This window comes from Antechinus flavipes, chromosome 1 (genome assembly GCF_016432865.1).
Source record: "Antechinus flavipes isolate AdamAnt ecotype Samford, QLD, Australia chromosome 1, AdamAnt_v2, whole genome shotgun sequence".
Taxonomy (NCBI): Eukaryota; Metazoa; Chordata; class Mammalia; order Dasyuromorphia; family Dasyuridae; genus Antechinus; species Antechinus flavipes.
This window is the reverse complement of record NC_067398.1, coordinates 274,328,353-274,339,750: the sequence shown is the minus strand read 5'-3', so window position 1 is coordinate 274,339,750 and position 11,398 is coordinate 274,328,353. Positions and strand designations below refer to the sequence as shown.

Below are 11,398 nucleotides of genomic sequence, written 5' to 3'. Positions count from 1 at the left end.
ACCCCCGCAATGCACTTCTGGCAGATGTTAGCACAGCTAACTAACAGACTGGCCAACAAGGACAAGAGCCCTCTTTCCACAGTGATGTAGAAGGACTTAGACTGCATCTGGAAGGAACCGGGTTGGGTCAAGGTTTGGGGTTGTCATTCCAGATGCAGATCCAACAGCAGAGGAGTGGCTCCCAATCAGAAACATCTGTGACCTGAGAAACTAAAAAGAGAAGAAACAGATGATGACAACATTGCCACCCTTGATGATGGCCCAGAAGGTTTGGCTAAACATCAGCAGTCCTTCAGAAGCTGATGACGGCCATATCCTTCTTGACCATGACACCAAAAATGGCGAATATAGCACCAGTATAGTAGCTGAATCGGACTGTCCTGGTTGATGTGCAACACCTAGAGATGACTTCTTCCACGGCTACCTGCTATTCATATGGTGGGCCAGGGAGACACTTTGCCCTGTTTTCTACTTGTAGGCAAGGCCTCTAAATTAGTGGGTGAAAAACCAACATACCCACCTGCCAACGTTAGTGAGGTAGTGTTACAGGACATGACTTTTCTTGTGCCTTTCTTTACTAGATACCAAAAGGTGTATACAATTGAAACCGGGAAAAAAAAAACGGAGACTTATGACATCCTAACTCCTTGAACAGACTGTCTTGAGTGGGTTGAACACCATGTTATCCTTTCTTGATTTTGGCCCCTGTTGGGCCTAGTTCTTACTATTTCACTTTTGTTTGCCTTTGTTCTATTTTTAAACACCTTGTAATCTCATTAATTAGGTGATGTTAAAGTTAGTTTGATTTGATGATCAGTCCCGCTAAATGAAATAAATTCATCATCAACAGGAGATGTCTCCTTCCCTTATTGGCTGGTGACCTTATACACCCTATATAAACAGTGTGGACCAGGAAAATAGGTGGAATTCAACAGTTCAACGGGAGTTCAGTGGGAGTCAGCAGGATATCAGTAATAGTGCAGTGAGGAGTACAGGATGTGATTGCATTAAATATAGATCTAAGCTCATGAGCCACTGTGTCTAGATGCTCTGTTAAACATGAGAACCACTGCTCAGAAAGGCAGTGGCCAGAAATCTATGAGAACCTACAATTGGGTAAGATTTCTGAAGAACTGAGACTAGGCAAGACTGGCAATCAGTAATCTCTGGGTGGGAGGTTACAGTTTTTCATTTACAACACATTTATAGACAGCTACAGACTTCATTCTTGCTCAAAGAAGCTATGGAAGAATGATCATCACTCCTTTCCCCAAGCTCAAAAATTCTCCCTGACAAAAAAGATGGAAATGACGTGAATACATACTGTTCTCATAAACATACTGCATTCTAAAAATTGACCTTATCATCCACTAACAGCAGACTACACAGTTATTGCTCATGTCCTTATCAGCAAGTCTGAACCACCAATCCTTCTGTAATTAAAAGATTTTCGACTAAATCATAACTGTCTCACATTAATCTTTGAGACAGAAACATCATTTTAGCATACAACCTTGTTCCTGGATTCCCATTATACCCTTGTTAATGTAATTATAATGCATGTGAGTTTATTCACACTAGAATCCTCCCTGACTCTCTAAGCCCCATGGTCACTTCTTTTATTCCCAATTTCTGATTCATATATAATACCTCTTGTGCACACTTAGATTCTAGACCTACTTTGGTTGGCCTATGTGCCTTTGTGGAAAAAAAACAAAACTCTTTTTGACTATGAGAATATCTTTATGAGTTTTTCACATTCCAAAGCACTCTGCAAACCTGCTGTTTCATCAAAATGACATTCAATAAAACATCGTTTTTATTACTGCCAGATGATGATTTCTAAGTAGAAGCCTCAAGCATATCTACCCATACTTTCTGAAGTCTATAGATTCACCATTGTAGCAAAAAAAAAAAAATGCCAATGGAGTTCTGGATCAAGAAGCTCTTAGATGCTGCTACCAGATAATCATTCCTGTGGAGATGGATACTAGCCTATTGAGCTATGATGATTACAGAGCACTTGACAGGCATAATCCCTGCCACTCTAAGGTTGAATTACTCATAAAAACTAAGTTCTTCGTTTATGTAAATTTGTTATTACACAACTTAACTTTGTGTAAAGAATTCAGAAAGAAATCTTCATCTCTTCCTCCCCCCAAAAAATATTTGTTAACTTTACTATTAAATAATGTGCTATTTCTCTCCTCTTGTCCTTGCCTAGGCACTCTGGCTTTCCCTAGTTCTCCCTCAAAAGAAATCTCCAAGTGAAAGCAGAACTGAATAGAAATAGAAAGCAGTGTGGTGGCTCTGCTGGATTTAGGAGTGATCTGACACCTCAAGTGCTTAGAGACCTTTGCTCTTCTTGGTTAACCATAATCATGTCCATCTTCCATTCTTGACCCTCTCCCCTGCTTTTGCTCCTCCTTTTTTATTTGTGTCCTTGCCTGCCCTTGTATATTCTCCCTTTTTTCCAGCCAGACCTCTATGTGACTGGCCCCAGCCCTGTGTATTTCTTTTCCTATTTTCACTTCTCTCCAGCACCCATCTGTCTTTGAACCATGTATGAGACCCTTCCTGTTTTCTTTCCTTGCTCACTTTAGTGCTAGCAGGTTTGCATTATTTTTTTTTTTTAAAGTTGGAAGGGAAGTCCTAGATGATCTTTATTTTTTTTTAATTTAAATTTATTTAATAATAACTTTGTATTGACAGAATCCATGCCAGGATAATTTTTACACGACATTATCCCTTGCAATCACTTATGTTTCGTTTTTCCCCCCCCTTCCTCCTCCCCCCCCCCCAGGATGGCAAGCAGTCCTATATATGTTAAATATGTTGCAGTATATCCTAGATACAATACATATTTGCAGAACCGAACAGTTCTCTTGTTGCACAGGGAGAATTGGATTCAGAAGGTAAAAATAACTCGGGAAGAAAATCAAAAATGCAAATAGTTCACATTCATTTCCCAGTATTCCTTCTTTGGGTGTAGCTGTTTCTGTCCATCATTTCTCCAATGAAACTCAGTTAAGTCTCTTTGTCAGAGAAATACACTTCCATCAGAATACATCCTCATACAATATCGTTGTCGAAGTGTATAATGATCTCCTGGTTCTGCTCATCTCACTTAGCATCAGTCCATGTAGGTCTCTCCAAGCCTCTCTGTATTCATCCTGCTGGTCATTCCTTACAGAGCAATAATATTCCATAACATTCATATACCACAATTTACCCAGCCATTCTCCAATTGATGGGCATCCATTCATTTTCCAGTTTCTAGCCACTACAAACAGGGCTGCTACAAACATTTTGGCACATACAGGTCCCCTTCCCTTTTTTAGTGTCTCTTTGGGGTATAAGCCCAATAGAAACACTGCTGGATCAAAGGGTATGCACAGTTTGATAACTTTTTGGGCATAATTCCAGATTGCTCTCCAGAATGGCTGGATTTGTTCACAACTCCACCAACAATGCATCAGTGTCCCCGTTTTCCCGCATCCCCTCCAACATTCATCATTATTTTTTCCTGTCATCTTAGCCAATCTGACAGGTGTGTAGTGATATCTCAGAGTTGTCTTAATTTGCATTTCTCTGATCAATAGTGATTTGGAACACTCTTTCATGTGAGTGGTAAAAGTTTCAATTTCTTCATCTGAAAATTGTCTGTTCATATCCTTTGACCATTTATCAATTGGAGAATGGCTTGATTTTTTATAAATTTGAGTCAGTTCTCTATATATTTTGGAAATGAGGCCTTTATCAGAACCTTTAATTGTAAAGATGTTTTCCCAGTTTGTTACTTCCCTACTAATCTTGTTTGCATTTGTTCTGTTTGTACAAAGGCTTTTTAATTTGATATAATCAAAATTTTCTATTTTGTGATTGGTAATAGTCTCTAGTTCATCTTTGGTCACAAATTTCTTTCTCCTCCACAAGTCTGAGAGATAAACTATCCTATGTTCCTCTAATTTATTTATAATCTCGTTCTTTATGCCTAGGTCATGGACCCATTTTGATCTTATCTTGGTATGTGGTGTTAAGTGTGGGTCCTTGCCTAATTTCTGCCATACTAATTTCCAGTTATCCCAGCAGTTTTTATCAAATAATGAAATCTTATCCCAAAATTTAGAATCTTTGGGTTTGTCAAACACTAGATTGTTATAGTTGACTATTCTGTCTTGTGAACCTAACCTTTTCCACTGATCAACTAATCTATTTCTAAGCCAATACCAGATGGTTTTGATGACTGCTGCTTTATAATATAATTTTAGATCAGGTACAGCTAGACCACCTTCATTTGATTTTTTTTTTCATTAATTCCCTTGAGATTCTCGACTTTTTATTGTTCCATATGAATTTTGTTGTTATTTTTTCTAAATCATTAAAATATTTTCTTGGAAGTCTGATTGGTATAGCACTAAATAAATAGATTAGTTTAGGGAGTATTGTCATCTTTATTATATTTGCTCGGCCTATCCAAGAGCACTTAATATTTTTCCAATTATTTAAGTCTGACTTTATTTGTGTGAAAACTTTTTTGTAATTTTGCTCATATAATTCCTGACTTTCCTTTGGTAGGTAGATTCCCAAATATTTTATGCTATCAACAGTTATTTTGAATGGAATTTCTCTTTGTATCTCTTGCTCTTGGATTTTGTTGGTGGTGTATAAGAATGCTGAGGATTTATGGGGATTTATTTTGTATCCTGCTACTTTGCTAAAATTATGAATTATTTCTAATAGCTTTTTAGTAGAATCTCTGGGGTTTTCTAGGTATACCATCATATCATCTGCAAAGAGTGATAGTTTGGTTTCCTCATTGCCTACTCTAATTCCTTTAATCTCTTTCTCGACTCTTATTGCAGAGGCCAGTGTTTCTAATACAATATTGAATAATAATGGTGATAGTGGGCAACCTTGCTTCACTCCAGATCTTACCGGGAAAGGTTCCAGTTTTTCCCCATTGCATATGATGCTTACTGAAGGTTTAAAATATATGCTCCTAACTATTTTAAGGAAAAGTCCTTTTATTCCTATGCTCTCAAGTGTTTTTATTAGGAATGGCTGTTGGATTTTATCAAATGCTTTTTCTGCATCTATTGAGATGATCGTATGGTTTTTGTTTGGTTGGTTGTTGATATAGTCAATTATGTTAATAGTTTTCCTAATATTGAACCAGCCCTGCATTCCTGGTATAAATCCTACTTGGTCATAGTGTATTATCCTGGGGATGATTTTCTGTAATCTTTTTGCTAATATTTTATTTAAGATTTTAGCATCAATATTCTTTAGGGAGATTGGTCTATAATTTTCTTTCTCTGTTTTCAGCCTACCTGGTTTAGGTATCAGTACCATATCTGTGTCATAAAAGGAGTTTGGTAGGACTCCTTCAATCCCTACTTCTTCAAATAGTTTATTTAGCATTGGAGTTAATTGATCTTTAAATGTTTGATAGAATTCAGATGTAAATCCATCTGGTCCTGGGGTTTTTTTCTTAGGGAGTTGATTGATAGTTTGTTCTATTTCTTTTTCTGAGATAGCAGTGTTTAGGATATTTACTTCTTCCTCTGTTAGTTTAGGCAAGCTATATTTTTGGAGCTATATATTAAGTTGTCGAATTTATTGGCATAAAGTTGGGCAAAGTAACTCCTAATTATTGCTCTAATTTCCTCTTCGTTAGTGGTGAGTTCTCCCTTTTCATTTTTAAGACTAACAATTTGATTTTCCTCTTTCCTTTTTTTAATCAGATTTACTAAGGGTTTGTCTATTTTGTTGGTTTTTTCATAGAACCAACTCTTAGTTTTATTAATCAATTCAATAGTTTTTTTACTTTCAATTTTATTGATCTCTCCTTTTATTTTTTGAATTTCAAGTTTAGCGTTTGATTGGGGGTTTTTAATTTGTTCCTTTTCTAGCATTTTTAGTTGCAAGCCCAATTCATTGACCTTCTCTTTCTCTATTTTATACAAATAGGCCTCTAGAGATATGAGATTTCCCCTTATTACCGCTTTGGCTGCATCCCATACATTTTGGTATGATGTCTCATTATTATCATTTTCTTGGATGAAGTTATTAATTATGTCTATAATTTGCTGTTTCACCCAATCATTCTTTAGTATGAGATTATTTAGTTTCCAATTATTTTTTGGTCTACTTTCCTGTGGCTTTTTATTGAATGTAATTTTCAATGCATCATGGTCTGAAAAGGATGCATTCACTATTTCTGACTTACTGCATTTGAGTTTGAGGTTTTTATGTCCTAATATATGATCAATTTTTGTATAGGTTCCATGAACTGCTGAAAAGAAGGTGTACTCCTTTCTGTCCCCATTACATTTTCTCCAGAGATCTATCATATCTAATTTTTCTAGTATTCTATTTATCTCTTTGACTTCTTTCTTATTTATTTTGTGGTTTGATTTATCTAATTCTGAGAGTGCAAGGTTGAGATCTCCCACTATTATAGTTTTACTGTCTATTTCTTCTTGCAGCTCTCTTAATTTCTCTTTTAAGAATTTAGATGCTACACTACTTGGTGCATATATATTTAATATAGATACTTCTTCATTATTCATTCTACCCTTTAGCAAGATATAGTGCCCTTCCTTATCTCTTTTGATTAGATCAATTTTTGCTTTAGCTTGATCTGAGATCAGGATGGCTACCCCTGCTTTTTTGGCTTCACCTGAAGCATAGTAGGTTTTGCTCCAACCTTTTACCTTTAACCTGCATGTATCACCCCGCTTCAGGTGTGTTTCCTGTATACAACATATTGTAGGATTCTGGCTTTTAATCCATTCTGCTAACCGCTTCCTCTTTATAGAGGAGTTTACCCCGTTCACATTTATGGTTAAAATGACCAATTCTGTATTACTTGCCATCTTGTTAACCCCGGTTTATGCTTTTCTCCCTTCTTACTCCCTTACCCCCCTTCCCAGTATTAAGCTTGTGAGCTCCCCTTGCTTCTTACAGCCCTCCCTTTTTCAGTATCCCTCCCCCGCTTAGAGTTCCCCCCCCAACTTGCCCCTTTCCCTCCCAGTTACCATATTCCCTTCCACTTAGCTTATTCCTTCCTTTTTCACTTTTCCCTTCTCACTTTTCAATGAGGTGGGAGAAGTTTCACCATAGATTGAATATGTCTAAAATTCTTCTCTTAATGCCAATTCTGAAAGCAGTAAAATACTCACTATTTTCATCCCTCTCCATTCTTTCTCTCAGATATACTAGGTTTTCTTTGCCTCTTCATGAGATGTAGTACCCCCCTTTCCCTTTTTTCTAGTACAATGTCCTTTCCACATCTAGTTTCTAGAACAAGGTATACATGTATTCTTTATACATCTTTACAGTCGAAATATAGTTCCCAAGATTAATCTTTACCTTTTTAGATTTCTCTTGAGTTCTGTGCTTGTAGATCAAATTTTTTGTTAAGTTCTGGCTTTTTCATCAGAAATAGATGAAATTCGCTTATTTCGTTGAATGTCCATCTTCTTCCCTGGAAAAAGATGCTCAATCTCGCTGGGTAAGTTATTTTTGGTTGCATACCAAGTTCCTTAGCCTTTCGGAATATCATATTCCAGGCCCTTCGATCCTTTAATGTGGATGCTGCCAGATCCTGGGTGATCCTTATTGTGGCTCCTTGATACTTGAATTGGGTTTTTCTAGCTGCTTGCAGTATTTTTTCCTTTGCCTGTGGGTTCTGGCATTTGGCCACTATATTCCTTGGTGTTTTGATTTTAGGATCCCTTTCAGTAGGGGATCGATGAATTCTTTCAATGTCTATTTTACCTTCTGTTTCTATGACTTCTGGGCAGTTCTCTTTGATAATTTCCTGGAAGATAGTGTCCAGGCTCTTTTTTTCATCATACTTTTCTGGAAGTCCAATGATTCTCAGGTTGTCTCTCCTGGATCTGTTTTCCAGGTCTGTTGTCTTCCCCAGAAGGTATTTCACATCCTTTTCCATTGTTTGATTTTTTTGGATTTGCTTGACTGATTCTTCTTGTCTCCTTGAGTCATTCAATTCCAATTGTTCGACCCTGATTTTCAGTGAGGAATTTTCTTCACTCACTTTTTTAAGATCTTTTTCTAATTGTCCAATTGAGTTCTTTTGTTCTGTGGAATTTTTTTCCATTTCGCCAATTTTGTTTTCCAGTTCACCAATCCTATTTTTCAAGGATTTGGTTTCTTTATCCACTCTCTCTTTAACTGACTTCTCCAGGCTCTTTTGCCAAGCCTCCCTCTCCTTTTGCAGAGCCTCCCTCTCCTTTTGCCAAGCCTCCCTCTCCTTTTGCAGAGCCTCACTCTGCTTTTGCCAAGTCTCCCTCTCCTTTTGCAAAGCCTCCTTCTCCTTTTGCCAAGCCTCCTTCCCCTTTTGCAGAGCCTCCCTCTCCTTTTCCCATTTTTCTTCTAGCTCCCTTGTGAGAGCCTTTTTAATTTCCTCCATGAGATTCATCTGTGCTGAGGGACATATGGTCTCCTCCTTTGGGGATTCACCTGGGGACTGTTTGTTTTTATTCTCCTCAGGGTTTGGAGTCTGCTCTTTATCTGTATAAAAGCTGTCCAGGGTTAAATTCTTTTTCAGTTTCTTGCTCATTCTGTCTATTTATCAAAGACAAACTATCAAAGAAACAGAAGGAAAAAAACCCCTTGAATGGAGGCTGCTTTCTTTGGGGGAGGGGCAGGGTATTCGTGAGGCACGGGTCCTACTGTGCTATGGCGCCTGCGCGCTGAGATCCGAGCGGGCTAAGACACTGTGGGGGAGGGGTGGCCAGGTCCCGAGAGACTCCAGCTGTTTGGGGTTGTATTCTTCACCCCCGGTGTTTTTAGCTTCTCTGCTGGGCTGCTGACTTGCTCCTGTAGCAAAACTCTCCCCGCAGAGACGGCTGCGATCGCACCCCACCCCCTCTCCACTCTACCCGGTTCTGAGCTGCTATCTGTGCTCTGGTTGCAGCTGCTGCCCGCAGACTGCTTCCAAATACCGTCCCCGCCCTCGCGCAAAAACAGACCTTTCTTGACGAGTCTCAAGGATGGTTTCTCTTGGTAAGTAATTGTATGGTTTTTTTTCAGTCGAGCATTAATTCAGAGGCATGAAATGAAATGAATAGTGAGAGAAAAACACGGAGGTTACACAGAAGTGTATTTCCTCTCCGCCATCTTGGCCAGAAGTCCGCAGGTTTGCATTATGTAAAAATAATGACTAGCTTTGTCTACAGAATAGTTCACTATGTAAAAGTGCAGAACTGTCTGTAGTGCCCTAAGTTAGTAAAAACACTTATAAGGAAGCTGAGGTCAGCCAATGAAGCCTGTTCAAATGGAAATGGAATTTATAGGACAAGGAAAGACTTGAGGCTCATGCCAAGGATTTAGCAATCTACAGAAGCAAATAGCACAATTCCCATTAAGACCACTTGTTCCAGGAGACATACCGTCTATTTCACTTCCTGACCCACTTACAAAGTGGAAATCACAATGGGATCAGCTAGCAAATGCTGGCAAAGCTGAAATTAATTTCACAGATAATGCTATCTATGTTAGGGTTCTAGAGATCATCTCATCAAGTAACCATAATTCCCCACCTGTAACTGCTAATTTCTAGAAAACTGAAGACAGAAGACAAAAGTCAGAACTGTATCCTCTAGCAAGAGAGGAGCCCCCTTCTTTTCTATCAACTACTGAGCAATTGCCAAGTTGGCAATATTATCTGGCAGATGAACTCAAGATGACTGGCAGATCAACACCAAATCAGTATAAAAGGCTGAACTATAGCAGAATGGCTATCTTCTAGTTTCAATCTCTTTCTTTCCCTCCTAGGAAAAGGGTAGAAAGAAATTTAAAATATTTATTCATGGCTTCCTACAAAACCCATCCTCATAGACCACTGAGTTTGAGTAGCAAAATTGTAAGGGTTTGTTTTCACAATTGAAGAAGTTGAAAAATTGAAATTTTAGAATCTCACAGCCTCCCTTCTCCATTGCCATGATAGAAAAGAATGTGAATAAGTTTTAAGGTCAGTATATCCTGGCTGAAGAAAATTAAAGAATCTCAAGTCAACATAAATAACCTTAGGTGTTGATTGAATGCAAGTGACTTAGGTTTATGCCTCAAGCAAGCAAAAATTTTAATTGATTATGCTTAATGTGCCTCATGAATGTACCTAACACAACCCACATAAAATTAAGAGCCTCATTAACTGAACATGAGACACATATCAAGAGAGATAGCACTTGCTTATACATATTTAGGGAAAATATAGGAAGACTAATTCAGAAGGGAACTGACCAATCCATTCCTTGAAAGAAGGGGGACTGTGACAAACTAACAGAATAAAGTTTCCCTTGTTTCTGTATCCAGTCTTCTCTTTCTTAAAGACATTAGAGATGGATATGGCCCTCTTCAACAATGAGATGAACCAAATCAGTTCCAATAGAGCAGTAATGAACTGAACCAGCTATACCCAGAGAAAGAACTCTGGGAGATGACTATGAACCACTACATAGAATTCCCAATCCCTCTATTTTTGTCCACCTGCACTTTTGATTTCCTTCACAGGTTAATTGTACACTATTTCAAAGTCCGATTCTTTTTGTACAGCAAGATAACTGTATGGACATGTATACATATATTGTATTTAATTATACTTTAACATATTTAACATATATTGGTCAACCTGCCATCTGGGGGAAGGGGTGGGGGGAAGGAGGGGAAAAGTTGGAACAGAAGGTTTTGCTATTGTCAATGCTGAAAAATTACCATGCATATATCTTGTAAATAAAAAGCTGTAATAATAATAATAAAAAGACAGCAGAGCCTGCTTCTGGACAGAAACTTAAGCCCACTTTCTTTGGATTTTATTTTCAGAATTTGCCTTGATATATAAATTTGAGTATCAAGCACGTTTCTAACAATTTTGGAACTCTACATAGGACTCAATTAGCAGATATTGGATGAAGCAAACAAAGTAAGTTACCACAGGAAAAGCTCTCCTGTTGATTTCTGTACCAGTTTCTGTAGGTTGCTCCTGCTCTGTCCAAGCTTGCAATTTCAAACTACTTTTATAGAATCCAGAGAACTAAGGAAACCTAGGATTGGAAAGCCTGCTGGCAGACCATGCAAGTCAATATGTCAAACAAAGGTTAAGAAAAATCCTTTGTTGGTTAGGAAGTCCCATTATTTTGGGGGCCTGTTCAGTTTGGTCATAACTGACAACAGAATCAAATAACCTATGAGTCCAGAAGTCTGTGAAGATTACTCACAGACTAACACCAGACTGGGTGATGAGGGTGGTGATATTCAAGGCTTAGGATGTGGAGGAATCCCTGGGAACCTTTTTTTCCTCAAAGTCCCCTTGGGAAATGTTCACTCCCAGGACTAGGGGAAAAGAAAAGAAGAAAATGATCAAATA

The 11,398-nt window shown here is 38.1% G+C and overlaps 1 pseudogene; it reads left to right on the top strand.

The window, feature by feature from the left end:
* The first annotated feature begins 256 nt into the window (after positions 1–256).
* LOC127545308 (lysosomal alpha-glucosidase-like) overlaps positions 257–11,398 on the top strand; it is a 77,615-nt pseudogene continuing 66,473 nt past the window's right edge.